Source organism: Pan paniscus, chromosome 6, assembly GCF_029289425.2.
Source record: "Pan paniscus chromosome 6, NHGRI_mPanPan1-v2.0_pri, whole genome shotgun sequence".
In the NCBI taxonomy this organism is placed as follows: Eukaryota; Metazoa; Chordata; class Mammalia; order Primates; family Hominidae; genus Pan; species Pan paniscus.
This window is the reverse complement of record NC_073255.2, coordinates 29,430,283-29,446,970: the sequence shown is the minus strand read 5'-3', so window position 1 is coordinate 29,446,970 and position 16,688 is coordinate 29,430,283. Positions and strand designations below refer to the sequence as shown.

The following is a 16,688-nucleotide window of genomic DNA, read 5'->3' as shown; positions in this document are numbered from 1 at the left end:
TGGGATGAGAGAACTATGTTACTCATTAACCAACATAAATTCCTCCCTCCAGGTACACTAGCTTGTTCAGAGCATTAACAATACACAAATGCATTTGACTGCCCTGAAATTTCTACACTCAGAAAAGTAGTCTCTTCACACACTTAAATATTTCTTAGGTAAAATATCTCCAGAATTAAAACAGGCTTACTTACTAATGCTGGTTGTGTGCACATGCATGAGGTACCTGAAACTTCTTTCGAGAAGCAGCAGCTGCAACAGTAATGCTTTCCATGGCTGACAAAAAGCCCAAGAAAGGAGTCAAGACCCAAAAAAATAACCATATAGAGTTGCAGTGGTGGGCTGGGATGGTTCAGTGGTACAGCTCCAGAGTATATCACTTAGCAAACTAATGAGAGCCTATTGTTAACAACTGATCTATCAATGAGGCAACTTGGTTTTGGATGTGATGGGAGGCCAATTAATGAAACACCTGTACAGGTGAAAATGGAAGATGAAGATATAATTAATGTGTATACAAAGCAGACAGGAAGTATCTACTAAAAGAAGATCTGCACTTACTCGAGAACTTTGCCTCCCAAATTTTCCAAACACACACACACACACACAAAATTTGGATCTACAAATCATATCCTGACCACTACAGTATAGAAATACTTTTGCTTTCCGTCTCTTTTTATTGTACAGTGTAGTTGTTATACATAGGCAGACTGGAATTATATTTTATATTAAATGGCCAATATGTTTACATCAACATCAAATGGAGGCGGGATAAGGACAAAATAAACTGTTTTTCTAAAAACACACCCCTTTCTCAATTATGATACATTTATTCAACTTTTATCTTCATATTATGATGAATTATTTTGCTCTGCTTAACAAAAACAATAAAGCCAAATAGAAGTTCTTGCAAACCTTGTTTCATTCTAGAATTTCAGTGTTTTCCATTTAGTGCTATAAACCATTATAAAGTCTTTTTGTATGTAGCTGTTAAATGTATGGCAATCTTTATCTGTAAGCAAGAATAAAATCATTCTAAAAGAACTCCAAGATAGTTTTTCCCTTAAGGGTCTTGTTGTTCAAACTTTTTATATACTAAAAAATCAGAAGAGGTTCAAACAGTACATGAAAAAAATCTGGACTCAAGAACTAGCTCAAACCAGACCTGGGACTTGAAGCACATGAAAATGCTGTAAAAGAGAATACCTAAATACATCATCAGAGGCCCTCAATTATTTAAAAATAGAGTGATCCCTCAAGAGATAAACTGGTAAAAAAGAAAAATAAACTTAGCAGAAAAAAGCAACCCTAAATGAAGATGGGTAGAAATATTTAGAAATATTTGTCTAACTGAAATGTCTAAGATATACCCTTAAGATAAGAACACAATGAAACAAAGAGTAAGAATCTATACGGTATTGTAAGCTGTTGGTAGGATGATATCTGGTCAAGCCTAGAAGAAAAGGAAGTAAAAAAAATTGACCTATGTCTCCAAACATGTCCAGGGAAGAACCTGCCTACTCTACATTCCAGGGTTTTTCAATCTTCGCACTGCTGTCAGTTGGCGCCAGATAATTCTTTGTTGTGGGGTCTGTCCCAATGAATTGCTTAGTAACAACCCTGGCCTCTACCCACTAGATGTCAGTAGCACCCCACCCCAGGTGTGACAACCAAAGATGGCTTCAAATATTACCAAATGTCCCTTAGGGGGCAAAACTGCCCCCTTAGAGAATCACTGGTATATTCTAAATAACAAATAGATCAAACTGTGTTAGCTCAGTGCTATTTCTGGCATCAGAATCACTCCACTTTTCTTGCTCACCTACTAAATGTTTCATAATATTCTGGCTTTCTAGAGACAGTATGGTCATGGTTGTAAGATGTATTTGCTATAGTGTTCTTTTATGAAATTGAAAAGAAGATGTCAGAGAGGAAGACTCAGACCAAAAGTAAAGTGAAACTTTCTGATAAGAATCAAGCCACGTGCTTTCCACACTTCCCCACAAAACTTAGCATGGTGGCTCATGCCTGTAATCCCAGCACTATGGGAGGCCAAGAAGGGAGGATGGCTTGAGACCAGGAGTTCTGAGACCAGGCTGGGCAACACAGTGAGACCTGGACTCTAAAAACATTAAAAAAAAAAAAAAAATTAGCTGTGCATAGTGGTGTGGACCTGTAGTCTCACCTACTTGGGAGGATCACTAGAGCCCAGAAATTTAAGGTTGCAGTGAGCTACAATCAGGCCACTGTACTCGACTGGGTGACAGAGGGAGATGCTGTCTAAAAAAAATTTAAAAATTAAAAATAACATATTCCTTACTATTAGTATCTTTATTTTCTCAGTTCCTCTAATTTAATAATAATAATTTAATAATTTAAAAGTTCCTCTGCTCTTTCCCCTCCCCTATATGACAGTACCCACACTCATCCATCGTCATTCCAGTTAACGTCCTTCGTCCTTCCATTGTTTTTAACAGTATATAATGCAGGGATAAATGACAAATTAATAGCCAAGTAGGTAGTCTCTAAAGAACTTTTCCATCCTTTAGTATTAACTTAGTCAAATATGAGAACAACTTGCTCAAATCTAGGGGCCATAACAACTTATTTAAAAATAAAAATAACCAAAAAACAAAAAACAAATCCTTTAAACAAGACCAGGGTTTATTTTGGGGAAAAGACTAGAATTTGGGGGGCAGGGCGGGCGGGGAATTTCCAAACCCTGAAAATCCAGAGACTGCCTTTGCCTCGGAATTCCTTGAAAACCTCAAGACACCCTATGTCATTTGGTTTGTCATGGTGAATTTGCAATGTCCTTATATTTACCTTTTACTCTCCCTTCCCTCTGCCACCACTGTCTTTCAGGCTCTCCTTAATTCACTTTTAAATTATTACCACAAGCCTCTTCTACCATTCTCTTCTTCACTGTAATCTACTAGGTGTAAGACTATCACACCAATCATGTTAAAAAATCATTTTAATGACCAGATTGCATTAGAAAAACATGATTTTCTATCATCTGGGTATGTTTAAATTTCTCTTCTTAATATCTAGCTTTCCATCTATTCAACCTAATGCACTCCTATTCCTTAATATAAACTCTCTGTTCTAACCACATTGATCATTTTACTTCCTATATGCACAACCACATATCTAATTCTCACCTAAATGCCTTCACTCTTGTTACTCATCCCATCTAAGGACTACTTTTTTTCCTTGGTTATTCCATACTTACCCAGCTTATGACCTATTTCTTGCTTATGTAGAATCAAAATTTTAGAGCTAAAATGAGTCCCTGAACTCATCTCAAAATTAACTCAATCAAGTAGCAAATAAGTAGCAAGTCTCTCCCCATAGGTGAACATTTCTTCTTCTGAATTCTCTCAGAACTTACAGTCTGCCACACATGATAAAATAAAGCAGTATTTTATTTTATGGCTAAATAAAATATATGGCTAAATAAAATTAAATATGGCTAAACTGTGTTTTCCCCTAACATCTTCAATTAAAAAAAAAAATAGCAAAGCCTATGTTCATGGATGATGCCTGACTGGGGGAATACAAAGAAACTGCTTCTTCCCTCAAATAAACTATATAATCTTTTTATTTGTGTAATACCAGTATATACATATATAAACAGACTTGCTTTCAGTGAAAATTTCTACTGGAGAGTAACAAATTCTAAGATGCTCTTTTTGGAGATAATTTGCAAAAGAGGGAACTCCAAGTTTGGATGATAAAAGAGAAGGGAACTACATAGATGGCAGAGTAGGAGTAGAAGATATTAGTGGTGCACACTCTTAGAAGAGATAACAGAGGCAGGTGGCGGGCGCCTGGAGTCCCAGCTACTTGGGAGGCTGAGGTAGGAGAATGGCATGAACCCGGGAGGCGGAGCTTGTAGTGAGCCGAGATCTCGGCACTGCAGTCCAGCCTGGGAAACAGTGTGAGACTCCGTCTCAAAAAAATAAATAAATAAATAAATGTGCAGTCTTCAATCTAGAATTGCAGTGTGTTGGAAAGGAGGGGATGGAGAGGAGAATAAGGACAGACAGAGCCAAGTCAGTGTTCCATGGTTACATTCTGATGAGTACTGGCATGAAATTATCAAGGGTGGAAACAAACTATAAATACCGACTTGGCTATATAGCAAGCTGAGCGAGTTAAATAAAGGTTACTAAAAGCTTTTTTTTTTTTTAATCTCAAACATCCAAGTTATGCTATCTCTAGGACAGAAGTTGGAATCAATAACTTTTAAGTGAACATAAGAAAGGATCTGAATATACCTAGGAATCCAACTTACAAGGAATGTGAAGGACCTCTTCAAGGAGAACTACAAACCACTGCTCAAGGAAATAAAAGAGGATACAAATAAATGCAAGAACATTCCATGCTCATGGGTAGGAAGAATCAATATCGTGAAAATGGCCATACTGCCCAAGGTAATTTACAGATTCAATGCCATCCCCATCAAGCTACCAATGCCTTTCTTCACAGAATTCGAAAAAACTACTTTCAAGTTCATATGGAACCAAAAAAGAGCCCACATCGCCAAGGTAATCCTAAGCCAAAAGAACAAAGCTGGAGGCATCACACTACCTGACTTCAAACTATACTACAAGGCTACAGTAACCAAAACAGCATGGTACTGGTACCAAAACAGAGATATAGATCAATGGAACAGAACAGAGCCCTCAGAAATAACGCTGCATATCTACAACTATCTGATCTTTGACAAACCTAAGAAAAACAAGCAATGGGGAAAGGATTCCCTATTTAATAAATGGTGCTGGGACCACTGGCTAGCCATATGTAGAAAGCTGAAACTGGATCCCTTCCTTACACCTGATACAAAAATCAATTCAAGATGGATTAAAGACTTAAACGTTAGACCTAAAACCATAAAAACCCTAGAAGAAAACCTAGGCATTACCATTCAGGACATAGGCATGGGCAAGGACTTCATGTCTAAAACACCAAAAGCAATGGCAACAAAAGACAAAATTGACAAATGGGATCTAATTAAACTAAAGAGCTTCTGCACAGCAAAAGAAACTACCATCAGAGTGAACAGGCAACCTACAAAATGGGAGAAAATTTTCACAACCTACTCATTTGACAAAGGGCTAATATCCAGAATCTACAATGAACTCAAACAAATTTACAAGAAAAAAACAACCCCATCAAAAAGTGGGCGAAGGACATGAACAGACACTTCTCAAAAGAAGACATTTATGCAGCCAAAAAACACATGAAAAAATGCTCACCATCACTGGCCATCAGAGAAATGCAAATCAAAACCACAATGAGATACCATCTCACACCAGTTAGAATGGCAATCATGAAAAAGTCAGGAAACAACAGGTGCTGGACAGGATGTGGAGAAATAGGAACACTTTTACACTGTTGGTGGGACTGTAAACTAGTTCAACCATTGTGGAAGTCAGTGTGGCGATTCCTCAGGGATCTAGAACTAGAAATACCATTTGACCCAGCCATCCCATTACTGGGTATATACCCAAAGGACTATAAATCATGCTGCTATAAAGACACATGCACACGTATGTTTATTGCGGCATTATTCACAATAGCAAAGACTTGGAACCAACCCAAATGTCCAACAATGATAGACTGGATTAAGAAAATGTGGCACATATACACCATGGAATACTATGCAGCCATAAAAAATGATGAGTTCATGTCCTCTGCAGGGACATGGATGAAATTGGAAATCATCATTCTCAGTAAACTATCGCAAGAACAAAAAAACCAAACACCGCATATTCTCACTCATAGGTGGGAACTGAACAATGAGATCACATGGACACAGGAAGGGGAATATCACACTCTGGGGACTGTGGTGGGGTGGGGGGAGAGGGGAGGGATAGCATTGGGAGATATACCTAATGCTAGATGACAAGTTAGTGGGTGCAGCGCACCAGCATGGCACATGTATACATATGTAACTAACCTGCACAATGTGCACATGTACCCTAAAACTTAAAGTATAATAAAAAAAAAATTAAATAAATATTTAGCATGGGAAAAAAAAAAGAAAGGATCTGAATAAAATATCCTCAAAAATGCCTCCTAGGATTTATAACCACTTTATTTGGGGGCAGGGGACCTTATTGAAAGTCGTGAAAAGTTTCTTTCAAGAAAGTAATGGTGAATGGAAACTAATTGTATAGTATCTGGTATTTCCAAATTGAATAGCATAAAATGATAATCTAACATTTTAATTGGGTGAATAGTAAAACTTTATAAAGATCATTAAATTCCTTCACGGAAAATTTCTCTACCTAGTTGTTTTCAAGAGCTTAATGCTAAGGATTGGTTGGTGATGGCAAACTGAGACTACTTTGTCTCACAAGATATTCCAATCTTTTAAAAATAGGGCTTACATTTTTTTTTACTGACCTCCATTCCAAAAGATTACTAGCTAAAAAATAAAAAACATTTAAATTGATTTGTATAAAAATATGAATGATTTCCGGGCACGGTGGCTCACGCTTGTAATCCCAGCACTTTGGGAGGCCGAGGCAGGCAGATCACGAGGTCAGGAGTTCAGGACCATCCTGGCCAACATGGTGAAACCCTCTCTACTAAAAATACAAAAATTAGCTGGGCGTGGTGGCACACATCTGTAATCCCAGCTACTCAGGAAGCTGAGGCAGGAGAATCACTTGAATCCGGGAGGCAGAGGTTGCAGTGAGCCGAAATCACGCCACTGCACTCTAGCAGCCTGGGTGACAGAGCAAGACTCTGTCTCAAAAAAAAAAAAAAAAAAAAAAAGCGTGACTATCATTTCAAAAATAAGCAACTTTAATAAATTAAACTTCTTTACTCAATTATCTGAGTTTCTTATATCAAAGCTCTTTATAAGAAACCCAATTATTGGAGTTTGTTATACCTTCTAGCTCCTTATACAAGGATAGAAGATAGAAGGATATTAAAAGAGGAATAAAAAAAGCAAATAATTTTTTATTTATGTAACTAAAGTTAGGTTTTCCATATAACATTTTATTATGTGCATATAGACATACATATTCTAGTAAATAAAAAGAAGACAAATCCACTCGAAGATAGCCACATTCAAACTTCAAATAATATTTATTATAGTTAATGAAAAAAAATCAATGTTTCTTTTAGAAAAGTAACGCAAGCACTAAGCTGGTAATACCAATAAAGTATTTATAGTAATATTCTATAGATTATTTATAAACTCTGCCATTACAGAACTAAAACAAAATGTTCTGAAACATTCAAGAATTTGTAAACAACTGACATTAGCCCTCACCATATCACCAGATTGGATGCTGTTCAAATGAGCTGCGACTAGAATTAGTACTCCCAATTCCTTAGCAAGCCATTATTACAAAATAGGATTTCATTTTCTTTATATGCATCATATGCTGTATTTGATACAAGATGATGGGAGTTATATTCTTTATATGAAAATCAGTTGATGCTTTGGGAAGACCCCAGAAAAGCAAGTGACAAAACAACAAAACAAAATGATAAACTGCTGTAAAATTAAGGGTAAAACAAGTATAAACAATTGAGGAGTCATAAAACATTAGAAATCTAAATCTTATATGCAGACTGCTTCACAAACTTTTAAGTTCTCACTCCAAAGCTGGTAATCAGTGATAATGCATTGGCTTATATAAGAATGATGACCCAGAGTTCCTGGCAAAAGACACATACCTAAAGAAAAGACTGACACATGAATGTAGATTTTTAAGGAATATATTATTTAAGATATGTGTCAATCGTTTATGACTCTTCACTTAAATCACTTTCAGTCAGCCAAAACTACCACCAGTTCTGATCAAATCAGATTAAAGGCTTTTACTCGTAATAGAGGCATCAAAATTTTTTCTGGATACCCCAAAAAAGCTATTGGCAATAGTTGCCTTTAGAATAACCTTTCTCGGCTTCATCACTACTGACATTTTGGGCTGGATGACTCCTTGTTGAGGGGGGCTGCCCTGTGCACTGTTTGCAGCATCCCTGACCTATACCTTATACATAGTAGTAGCAACACCTTCCCAGTTGTGACAGCCAAATATTCCTGGAGATTGTTCAGCAAAATCATCCCTGATTAAGAAATACTGACTTAGAAAGTGATGAAGATGGGACAAAAAGACTTATCAGCTCCTCCTCCCTTTTCTGAACTATTTAAATTACCATTATGGTAGGCTGAATAATAGTCTCCCCCTCCACAAGATATCTATGTCTTAATTCCTGACACCTATGAATGTCACCGCATTTGGAAAGTTTCACAGGTGTGATTAAAGATCTTGTGATGGGGAGGTTATTCCAGAGAGCACTAAATGCCTTCACAAGTGTCCTTCACAGAGGGAGATTTCTCTTTCTCTCTGACACACACACACACACACACACACACACACACACACACACACGTGGGGAAATGAAAGAGACAGAGCTGAAAGATTTCAAATGCCGGCCTTGAAGACTGCAGTGTGTAGCCACAAGTCAAGGAATGCCAGAAGCCACCAGAAACTGGAAAAGGCAACAAGTAAGTTCTCCCTTAGATTCTTTGGAGGAAAAATGTCCCTGTTGACACCTTGATTTTGGCCCAATTATACTGATTTCAAATGTCTGGCCTTCAGAATTGTAAGAGAATACATTTATTTATAAGCCACTAAGTCTGTGGCAATTTGTCACAGCAGTCACAGAAAACTAATACAATCATAAAAAGATTTTAGTGACTTAAAAAACATAATTTTAAAATCTGCAACAAGCAGATGAGATAATGTGTGGAGAGCATTTAACATAGACCTTGAAACATGGTGGTATCTATAATATTATCAAATGTTTACATCAGCGTTAACTATGACTAAACGCCAACCTCTTGATAGCAAGAAGAAAAAACAAGGAAGCTCAACTAGTAAAACTGGGTATACTTGTTCAAGGCTCATATGAACGAAAACACACAAATCATCTACTCATGTGATGAGTGTACTTGCCAGTTGTATAAGCACTGTGTTATAATTTGTTCTGTACTGAAAAGATAAATTATGGATGAGGCCACCTAATGATGGCTTCCTTGGAGAACCATGCCTGAATATTCATTAGTAGAAAAGAAACAAGAAGGCAGAGGAGGGAAGAGTATGCAAGAGAGTAAAGCAATGGGGATCAATGAGATATGTGCAAAAGTGGACCTGGTGAGAAACCAAGTTCCAGCATTAGAGTTACCTAAATGATATACAACCTCAAAAGCTTTGTTGAATGATTTCATTATTAAAATGGAATATTCCACAGGATGTATTATTTTACACTCAAATGGTAGCTCTTGGGGATTTTAACAATATAAATGTGCTCCTGCCCCATACCAGACCTACTAAATTAGAATCCTTTAGCGTAGGACAGCTCCAAAGGATTCTGATGCCCACTTAGGTAAAGAATCCCTGCCAGAATCACTTCATGGTAAAAATGACCTACAGAACAAAATATAAAGTATTTATCCTTGAAGTATGCATTTAAGTAAATCAGCTTAGTATTTTCCTAAGTTAAAACTTCTCCCAACATGTACCCCTCTGAGTTCCACCACAGAATTTCTCTAAACGAATCCCTCACCTTTCACTTTTCCTTTCCTAAGCATATGGCCCCCAGTCTGCTCAGAGAATCATTTTCCCCACACTTTCTCATACATTTTTCTTTAAAAGTCCCACATATCTCCAGCTGCCCTATTCTATCTTTTAAAAATATTAATCCTACCTAACTAATATCTAATAATATCCTACAGAACAAAGCAACTATGAAAAAGTTCCATTAATATGCTATACAGTAAACCAAGATTTATAAAAAATTGCGCTATTGCCTATTCTAATAAATATTCTAAGTACATTTATCAAATGAAATTGAAAATCACTTTTTATAAAAGATTTCTTCCAAAAGCATAAGAATTATGAACTGGGTCTATAAAAAGGTGATAAGCTAAGCTCCTTCAATTAAATCTTTACTTAGTGCTACTAAGTAGGTAACGAAGTGCTGGGCTGTGTGAAGGATACAAAGTATCGGAAAATCTCGGTGATTTATAAACAACTTTACCAGTACCGGGGTAGAAGAAAGGGGAATGGAGAAGATGGAAAGGGGTAACTAAATACCACTCAAAAGGTATCTTTTTGGGGGAGGAAGCCTGCTGTTTCAGTTTGTTTATGACTTTAGCCAAAAACAAAGCAATGCAAGTTAGTGTTCAAATAAGTTGTGCATTAACTTTTTACCCTTTCACAAACATCTGTATCAATTAATGCATATTTCCAGCCTTTTCTATTTACCTTAATGCTCCTCAGAAATTTCAACCACATCAGATTTTGATTTGTGTTTCCACCAACAATGTGAAAGCCCCTGTTAACTAATAGCCTCTTCAAAAGTATTATCAAACATTTTCCATCTGTCAGTAGGTGAAACAGTATCTCATAGTTTTTATTTATAATATTTGTATTATGTGTGAGGTTGAATACCTTTACAGATGCTTACAAAACACTTGCATTTCCTTTTCTGAGAATTACTCTGTTCGTGATCTTTGCCCACTTGATGGTTGGTCTTTTCCTAATTGGTTAGTAGGTACTTTATATAAAGGAAGTTAGACTCTTATTTATCATACAAATTGCAAATATTTCTACCAGTTCCTCCATTATCATGCTATTTTTATTTTATTTCCTTTTTGTATATATTTTATCTTCCTCAATCAAACTGCAAATCATCCCCATGAAAGATATCACATTTCTTTTCTATATCTCCAGGAAGAGTGCTTTTCAGATACTTCAGATTTCAAGATCAAATTTAAAAAGAGAAGAGACGAGTGTTTTGCAGCAGATGAATAAGTATGAACATTAATTATCACAGGGGCACCTACTTGGATTGTCTGTTTAATCCCATTACATGTGGTTACAGCAAGTACAACCAAGTTCTAATAATGAGATATAGTTTATTGAACAGGGAAGAACTAGATGAACCTTTCTCCAGTTTCCCAGGCTGGTATCATGAAAACTCAGAAGCTACTGGTGGCCATATTTTCCACTAAGAGGACTAGAAGTGGTCCTCTGCAGCAAGAGAAGGAATGAAGCAAACGCACAGAGAAGAAGAGAGAAACGATATGATGTGCCCTGCAGGCACTGGAGTCCCAGTCCTTGCATTCCACTGGACATTGGCTGCATTTGAACAATAAGTTCCCTTTATAACAACTAGAATGGATTTCTATTACTTATGGCCAAAAGAGGCCTGTTTACCATACTACTATCATTTTATAAAGGAGCATTTGAACACCGAAACCTCAGAAAGAACATGACCTCAGATTTTTTTAAAGGATGATTTATTTAATGACAGCTATGTGCCAGGAACAGGTCTAAGTCCTTGAAATATAGTGTTAATCAAAAGAGACAAGATCAGCAGGGTGTGGTGGTTCATGCTTATGATCCCAGTGCTTTGAGGCACTGAGGCGAGAGAATCCCTTGAGGTCAGGAGTTTGAGAGCAGCCTGGGCAACGCACACAGCAAGACTCCATTTCTACAGATTTTTTTTTTTTTAATTAGCTGGGCATGGTAGTTGTTGCCTATAGTCCTAGCTACCAGGAGGCTGAGGTGGGAGGATCACTTGAGCCTAGGAGTTCCAGGCTGCAGTAAGCCGTGATCACACACACCACTGCACTCCAGCCTGGGGTGACAGAGTGAGATTCTATCTCAAAAACAAAAACAAAAAGAGACAAGATCATTGATATCACGGGGCTTATATTCTAGTGAGTATGGAGATTATAAAATAATATAAAAACATAATTTCAGATACTGATAAATGGTTTGCAGAAATTTTTAAGTAAAAAAGGTAATGGGATTGGGGGGGATGAGGCTAGTGTCATTCTGGAAGGATGGTTAGGTAGCAATGCTTGTCTGAAAAGATGATACTTGAACTACAACATGAAATGATGAAAAGTAGTCACTCATGTAATGATTTAGGAAGAGTTCCCAACAGAGTGAACATAGTGCAAAAGCCCTAAGTTAGGAGCAAGCCATGGCATTGATGAGGAACAAAATTAAGGGCAACGTAGATGAAATATAGCAAAAAGTGGAGGAAGAGGGTAAAGAAATGATAGATTTAAGAGGAAAAGATGTAAACTGGTGAAGGAGGAATTAAATCATGTACAAAACTAGCAAGCAGGAGAAAGGATCTGAAAATAACTTGAGCTTTATGAAATATTCATTATATTGTCTTTAATTCTCATTTTGCCTTGTATCAGTGATAACTCTGACAGATAGGCTTTTAGAAACTTCCATTCCTAAGTACTTAACACAATCCTAAAGTTAGCCAGAGATGAATATATTCCTAAGCAGAAAGTATCTCTTCTAGTACACTATATTAAAAAAAAAAGAAAGGAAAAAAGGAAAAAAGAATTTTCGGATGAAAGCAAAGTCATCTTAAAGGAAAGAAGGAAAATAACCTAGGATGAAGGAAAAATAGAAACTAGTTTTGTTCTGTTCATTACTCTGTGAATATACTTACTATGATAAAGATTACAGAAAGGTCTTTGAATTAGTCTATCATAATTAAGGAAGGTCATAAAACTTAAGTTCTTTCTAAACTACTATAAACGTAGCAGCCTCTGTTTACTGAGTTCATTATTATTGAATTGGACATTAACAAGGTTAAATACTGTCAGAAAAGAAAAAGTAGAAACCAGGCTTTTGACTTTATTACACCTGGTAATAATGGTCACAGCTTAATGGTTAACAAAGTTGTGGGCTTTAATCTTATCTCTATGACTATGATAAAGGAAGAACTTCCCCTCTGTGGTGAAATGAACACTAAAATTAGCTACATGGGATGCTTCAATATCTTCTCCTCCAAAAGCTTTTTATAAGAGGAGACCAATTTGTTTAAAGGGTTTGGATATAGATACACTTCACAGAAGAGTGATGATCTTTCCAGATCCTTCCAGACAACTAATATCTGTGTACTCTAAGCAAGCAATTAAACCTACACTGCTTCTAAGATTAATGCAAGTAAAGTCGGATCTTTGAAAGCTATAATGTATTCAGGAATCTTATCTTTCATTATGTTAGAGGCATACTTAGACCACTTAACAGTAGACTGTTAATAACACAGTCTATAAAGAATGATACTTTGTAAGCATGCTGTGAGTTAAAGAAAGAAAACTCATTAAACACCTTGATTGAGACTTGCTTCAGAGTGCATCCTCCTCAGCACACTACCCAGCAGTTTGACAAAGTGCCCAGGATTAGCAGCCAATGTATGTAAAGGAGGAATATGGTCAAGCCCAATTGTAAAGTCTCCCCCCAGTGGTCAGATACAAGTAACAGAAAAGGAGGAAAATCATTGCAGCTTCTGTGAGACTGAACAGGAAGACTAAACAAAACTGGTCCCTACAACAAAAAAATAAAATCTTTAAGTCAATACTAGCACCATATCAGGAAAGAGATCTCTTGTGCTTATCTGCTCTTATATTTATAAATGTGAAGACTACTTTTCTAAAGAACCTACAGTTAAAACAAAACTAGCATAATTTTTCTCCGCCTAAGTTTTAAGGAATAACTGACATATTCCCAAACAGTTCAGTATTTATCAAATGGGTAAGTGTTCATTCTTCCTGAAATAAACATCAGCACATCACTTACATGGTTAACTATACTTACCTGAAGTAGAGTTCTGATTTAAAAAAAAAAAATCTAGTCACTCATCAAGTGAATCACTCTGGAAGGAAAAATTATTAACTATTATATACCTAATGTGAATTTTACAAGATACTCTTTTTCAAAAGTCACCTAGCAATAGGTAATTTATATTAGAGTGATGTCAAAAGTATAAATGCGTCCTCTTACCTCTTTTAATTTTATTTTCTGGCTGTTTTTTTTACAATTAGCCTTTGACTAGCACTAATCCTGTATTATTTGTAACTCTCTCAGCAATAATACGATGCTACTCCGTTTTTACAAAGCTCAGATGTCAAAAATATGAAAGACATTTAATTAAAACATCTGTTGTCTTCTGCTAATCCATTATTAAGTAGTAAAGCATGTAAAGGGATAGTAAATATTCAAACAAGCAACTTCAATTTTAAAACAACTTTTTAAAAAGATAACACATAGAGTCACAATTATGTCTTCTTGGTTATCTCAAACTAAAAAGAGGGGGAGTGGGGAGAGAAAGAAAGAAGCAGGCTATGTAGTGTTCTGGAACAATTTCAGCCTAAAATGAGACTCAGAAGCAAACTGCTCCCTCAAATGTTTAAAAATATGATTCATTTTTAAAAATCCAACAGTTGGCCTAAAGAAAAAAAAAGATTCTGTCTTATATAGAGCTACTAGACTTGCTTAAACACCTTAATTTTTCCAGTGTTGATTTACCCTAGAATGTAAAATAATTCATTTTGACATTCCAGATGTCAAGAATTCGGTGGCATCAGTAAGGACACATACACACCTCTTTCATAAAGATGGTGTGCAGTCTCCATAGGACAAAATTGAGCAATTAAAAGTGTTACCATTTGTGTATTATGTAACCGTCGTCCAGAATGAAAGAAACATGGACCTTAAAGAGTAACACATCGTGCAAACACGCATTTAAACACCTATTTAAATATAATGATAGATTTAAGGTACAAATGACCTCAAAATGACACAACCCACAAAAGTTCTTTGTTTACTGTTAACAAGGCCTCAGAAGACATAACTATAATCAGGCCTACTACCCACTACCCTATCATTGCACAGTAGATGCCTACAATAAGCAATATTACTTGAGGTCCGTTGCTATACCTATATATGGAAACTATATACCGCATCACTAACAATGTTACTTCGCCTGGTATATTCGACCAACATAAGTTTACAAATGATTTGCAAAATTTCACGGGAAGAAATGGCTGCTAAATCATACTCCAATTGAAACGCATTTTAACGCACCCCAAACGTTCTCAGCTACATTACAAGACCACTTGTAATATACTTGAAGCACAAAGTAAAATTCCAACACTCTCCAAAGGCGTAGGAAAGAATAAAACGTGGCTAGCCTGACCTTACCCGGCTGTTTATAAGTAATGCGGAGAATTTTCTGAGCTTCCCCGGCAGTCTTCAATTCTCTTCCTCGCTTCACCCCCACCCCCTACACAGATGCACACCCAACTGATGGAAGTTTAACAAATGTAATCTCGAGCTGCAATCCCAGAAACTGGTAGGATTGAGAATAAACTCACAGTAAAGTGTTAAAAAGTCCTTCTGCAAAAAAACATCTACCAACCAATCCACATCCTGTCACCACACGGTCGGATACCTCAATCGACTCCCCTGCTGACCCTCCACCCAGCCAAAATAAAAAAAGCCCCAGCACCTATCTGGTTTCAGACAAACGTACCGAGAATCCGCGAGCACGATCTCAGCAGCGAACGCCCCCGCGGCAGCGTGTGCTCGGCCCACAGCCACTTTGGCCAAACAACTGGAGTCTCGTACCTCGGAAGTAGCGGCGGTAGTTGGAGAAAGCCTCCTCCCCTACGAACTCCGAGCTCGGGAAAGAACCGGGAGCCGGCGGAATCGCCCCCTCTCGGGACAGACCCCGGAGGTGTCAGTCACAGCAACGCCGCCCCCAGGCCGGCTCTCCATTCAGGCTCCACCGCGACTCCCGCCGCAGAGGTGTAGGCACCCAAGCCCCGCGCCCGAAGGGGCCCCGCGCGTCTGCGGCCCTAGCCCCAGTCGGGGCCGCGCCGGGGAGCGCGTGGGGAGCGGCGGCAAGCAGCATGGGCCAGACACGTTGCCGAGCTCCGGCCCGCCCGGCCGCCCGCAGCCAGAGAGGCAGGAGCCCGGCCGAGCGCCCCTTCCGCGCGGGCCGGGCTGGGGGCGGCCAGCAGCCTCCGCCGCCGCCGCCTCCGCCTGCCGGTCCCTCTTCCCCGCGCCCGCCGAAGCCCAGGTGCCGAGGGGGGCGGGGCGGGCCAGCGTCCCCGCGTGGCGCGCCGCGGCGAGCAACAGGGCGCCCCCGGCCGGCCCGGCGCGCGGCGCGACCGTTACCCGAGCGGCGTGGGGGTCCAGATAACTCACCGGCTCGCACCTCAGCCGCCTCCGCGCCGCCGCTGCCGCCGCTCCCGGTCGCTCCCCGCCGCCGCTGCTCTCCCTCAGCCACAGGCGCCGCCGAGCAGCCCCATCTGCAAACTCGTGGCTCGTAGTTGGGAACTGGAAATGCGTCTCTCACTGCCCTCCGCCTCCCTCTCTCTCCTCCCCCTCCCTCGCTCCCCACTCTGCCCCAGCTCCAGTCGCCCCCGCCGCTGCCTCCGCGCGCGCAGCCAGCCGCGCCTCAGCCGCCCTCCTCCTCCTCCTCCTCCTCCTCCAGCCGCCGCCGCCGCCGCTTGGGCGCGCTCCCAGCCGGCCTCGCGCGTGCGCCGGACGCCGGGGAGCGCGCGCTCGGGCGCGAGGAGGTGCCACCGCCTCCGGAAAGCCGGGCCCCGCCCCTCCCGCCGTGGCTGGGCGCCCAGGTGGAGCCCCCTCCCAGCTTCTGAGCGCCCAGACTGACTGCGCTCTGCGCCCGGCCGCCTCGCTTCGGGGGTCCCAGACCTGCGCCCGCGAGAGGGGGCTGGTCGGACCCAGTCCCCGCCGGGTCTCCTGGGCCGAAGTCGCAGCTGTCTGTCAGCATTTACGGGTGGGCAAGATACTCCTCGGGGCATA

At 39.6% G+C, this 16,688-nt stretch overlaps 1 protein-coding gene across 13 annotated transcripts in view; it reads right to left on the bottom strand.

Annotated features, from left to right (window-relative positions):
• PALS2 (protein associated with LIN7 2, MAGUK p55 family member) overlaps positions 1–16,298 on the bottom strand; it is a 120,141-nt gene extending 103,843 nt beyond the window's left edge. For 4 of the 13 annotated variants that reach the window (XM_055115788.2, XM_055115786.2, XM_055115787.2 and 1 more), the window contains exon 1: positions 15,391–15,875. The gene's annotated coding sequence lies outside the window, so the exon portion shown is untranslated. Of the gene's footprint in view, positions 1–15,059; positions 15,345–15,390; positions 15,878–16,067 lie in introns of those variants that run through there. The other 9 variants (XM_055115792.2, XM_055115790.2, XM_055115791.2 and 6 more) reach the window with 6 other exon arrangements.
• Between the last annotated feature and the right edge of the window lie 390 nt (positions 16,299–16,688).